Source organism: Tupaia chinensis, unplaced genomic scaffold, assembly GCF_000334495.1.
Source record: "Tupaia chinensis unplaced genomic scaffold, TupChi_1.0 Scaffold143713_1, whole genome shotgun sequence".
NCBI classification, from domain to species: domain Eukaryota; kingdom Metazoa; phylum Chordata; class Mammalia; order Scandentia; family Tupaiidae; genus Tupaia; species Tupaia belangeri.
This window is the reverse complement of record NW_006203561.1, coordinates 105,773-109,065: the sequence shown is the minus strand read 5'-3', so window position 1 is coordinate 109,065 and position 3,293 is coordinate 105,773. Positions and strand designations below refer to the sequence as shown.

Sequence of the window (3,293 nt, the reverse complement as noted above, 5' to 3'; positions counted from 1 at the left end):
TTGATAGTCTTTTTCATTTGCATTTTCTCAGTGTGGCACTGTTGATGACAGAGCTTAGCCTTCAGACCAATCATCTTTTTTGCCTTCTTTGAACGTTCATGAGCCTCCCAACTTTCCTTCTTTCTCTTTTTCTCATGGTAATCCAAACAGTATCCATAGCGTTTACGATGTAATTCAATATATTTGTTTTGTGGCATGGTGACAATTGCAGTGTCGCCAGGAGCAGCCTCCCGGATGCAAAGAAGTTGTCAACTTTCAGATCGCAGAGACCAACAAGCAGACCCGATGTGGTCCAGAATCCCTCTCTGGAAATTTTTGAACAACCAGCTCCATAATAGATCTGGGGCCTACCCTCAACCTCTGGGTTCCTCTGTCTACACAAATTTAAGTGGTATAAAATAGTCCTCCCTCTGTTCTGCAGAATGATGCAGTCCTAAGTCCCTTTCATATGCAAATAATATAAAAATCCCATGAAATAGTCTTGACTACCAAAAGAAAAATAACTTGCCATAGTTAAATTCAGACTTCCCCCAACCAATTTAAACAGCAATCTTTTTTTCTTTTCTTTTCTCTCTCTCTCTCTTTTTTTTTTTTTTTTTTTTTTAATAAGACAGGGTCTCACTGGCATGATCCTCCTTCCTCAGCCTCCCGAGTCTCTGGGGTTACAGGCAAGCACCACCACATCCGGCCTTCAGGTTAGACCATAGTCACACCGGGGCCTCCCGTGTGTCCCGGCCCTCAGAGCACAGCATCCTGGCAGCACAGCCCACTGTGACTGCCCCATGGTCAGCTTCTTCTGCTTCCTGAGCACAGGCATGACCTGATGTCCTCACACCCACACCCCAGGAGGCTGCATCCAGAGACGGGGTCAGGGCTGCCGGGTCATCAGGACTCATCTCAGAGGCTCTTCCCACAGGAGTCTGCGACCTCAGGAGGAGCAGCAGGGAGGGCTCAGGGACAGGGGTGGGGCCCTGTGGACATGTCAGCCTTAAAGTTTCAGGGGAGTGATGGCAATTTGGTCCTTTAGTCTGTGCCAAGCAAGGGTGTGAGTGCTCCTGGAGGACTTGTGGGCTCCTTCAAAGAAGAAGAATTGTTAAGAGGCACATGGAACCTCTCAGGACCATGCACCAAGGAGCGGATTGTCAGGGTCACATCTCCTGAACAAAGCGCAAAGTATGGAAAAAGTTTGCGAGAGAAGGAAGCCGGAGGGAAAGGGAAAATGTGGGATCCATCAATCATGTTATAGAAGGAGACATCCCCCTCACTGTAGTCCACGAACCCCTGTGGAGAGGCTGCCTAAGGGACAGCCAGGATACTGGTTTAGTGCGGGCATAATATCTACTTCTATGCCTCCGCACAACCCAGTACTTAGTGAGCCCAGAACTGTTTGGCTGATCTTCCCCATCTTCCACATAGACCCCCAGACCCCACTCAGTGTGGTCTGTATCCCTGATCTCCACCTCCCAGTAACAGCGCCCCGATGTGATAGCCTCATAGCCCCACACGCCACAGTAACGCTCTAAGTCCACACGGGTCTCCTTCCAGGTCACACTTTTCCTGTCCTGAGAGACAGCAAGTTTGGAATTAGCTTCATGTGGATCCAGAGTGACAGCCACTGCAGAAAGAGTGACCAAGAGTTATGCAAGACCCTCTCTCACCCTATAACAAGGACATAGAGCCACCACCTCCCTCAGAGCCATTAGCTACATAGCAGAGCCCTGAGCCCCTGAGAAAGGAGCCTTGTGGTTCTTGTGATTCAAGTCGATGGCCTTCCAAGCAGAAGGAACCAAGGGACTGATTTAGGAGTTAACTATGTCACAGAGCCTTGAGGACAGCACGGGAGCTGAAGGACAGCTATTTACCGTCTGACATTAGCCATACCCACCAGCCCACCATGTGACTGTCGTTCTCGTCTTTATGCACATCCTATTCTGAATGGATGGTTCCTACCTACCATCGAAGATGGTTCGAGCACCTATATCACCACAGAGAACAGAAGGAAAAGCCAGGAACCATGAGGGCAGGAGGGGGAGCACCCAGAAAGGACACGAGTCACTCACAGGCCTGGAACTGCTCCTTCCGCCAGTCTACAAAAGAACCAACATTTCATATCGGGGATCGGCAGGACTAAACAGCATCGGAACCTGGACTTTGAAGCAAATGATTTGGGAAGCTTTCAGTCTCTCTGTGGGCTATTCCTGGGGAAGGCAGAAGACTAGGTATAATATTTGAGGGTTCTCCCATAGCTACGGGAATGTTTTTGTTCCCACCAGGCCATGAGAAGGAGAAAAGAAGCTACCAGTGTCTGCCTTCTCCCTGAATGTATGTATTTCGTGCTTTGAACTTTCCTTTCTCCCATCCTATAAACCTCTTGCCATTTTTTTAAGGTATTTACCATAGGGTGTGTGCACTCATGATAGAGAGACAGTGAGCAGAAAAGTGAGAAATCACCTCCCAGGGGGATGGCCACACCCAAATCCTTTCTCCATTCTCCTTTTGAAGATGCATACAAGCACACCCAGAAAGATCTTCGAGTCACCAGGTTCAGGATTCAAACCATGGTTAACCATTTGGGAATCCATGACTTTAACCACCATGCCCCCTGCTGGCCCTTGCATTGCCTCTTAACTAGTCAAAATATATAGTCATTATAAGGAGAAGTGTGAGCACACTCAGCTAATGTATTATTATGTGCACACACACATCCACACAAAGATACATACTATACCATGCTTCAGTCTTCCCATGCAGGCTAAGGCATAAAGCTTAATACTCAGAGGGGCCGGCAGATGGCCTAGTGGTTACATCGCTGGATACTCAAATGGCCAAATGCAGTTCAAGTCTTGGACCCAGTGGCTTAAAAATCACACCGGGTGCATGTACATGACTGTCCGAAATCCCAGGAGGAGAATGAAAGACAAGGGATTGTGGTGTTGCCATCCCCCCGAGGAGGTGATTTCTCATTTTCCTCTCACTGTGTCTCTCTGTTTCTCTGGTGAATGTACATGCCCTATGGCAAAAATCCCTAAAGAAAACGAGAAAGAAGTTGGACCAGCTGACGGTATGGCAGTTAGGGCAGCTGGGTCCCACATGGCCAAGGGTGCAAGTGATTTCTCCCTTTCCCTCTCTCTCTGTCTGTCTCTTTAGAGAGTGCACATGCCTAATAGTAAAACTAAACTAAACTAAACTAAAATAAAATAAAAGATAAACAAGTAAATAAGTAAAAGTCTTTACTAAACTCTCCCAATGAGATATCAAGGAGTTGGTTACATTTCCTGTACTGGGGACCCTCC

The 3,293-nt window shown here is 47.7% G+C and overlaps 1 long non-coding RNA gene across 1 annotated transcript in view; it reads right to left on the bottom strand.

The window, feature by feature from the left end:
- Positions 1-1,453: 1,453 nt before the first annotated feature.
- The window catches only part of LOC102499447 (uncharacterized), a 4,929-nt gene continuing 3,089 nt past the window's right edge, over positions 1,454-3,293 (bottom strand). The window contains exons 4-5 of the long non-coding RNA XR_003547242.1: positions 2,061-2,087; positions 1,454-1,615 (exon numbers count right to left, since the gene is read on the bottom strand). This is a non-coding gene — a long non-coding RNA (uncharacterized LOC102499447). The remainder of the gene's footprint in view (positions 1,616-2,060; positions 2,088-3,293) is intronic.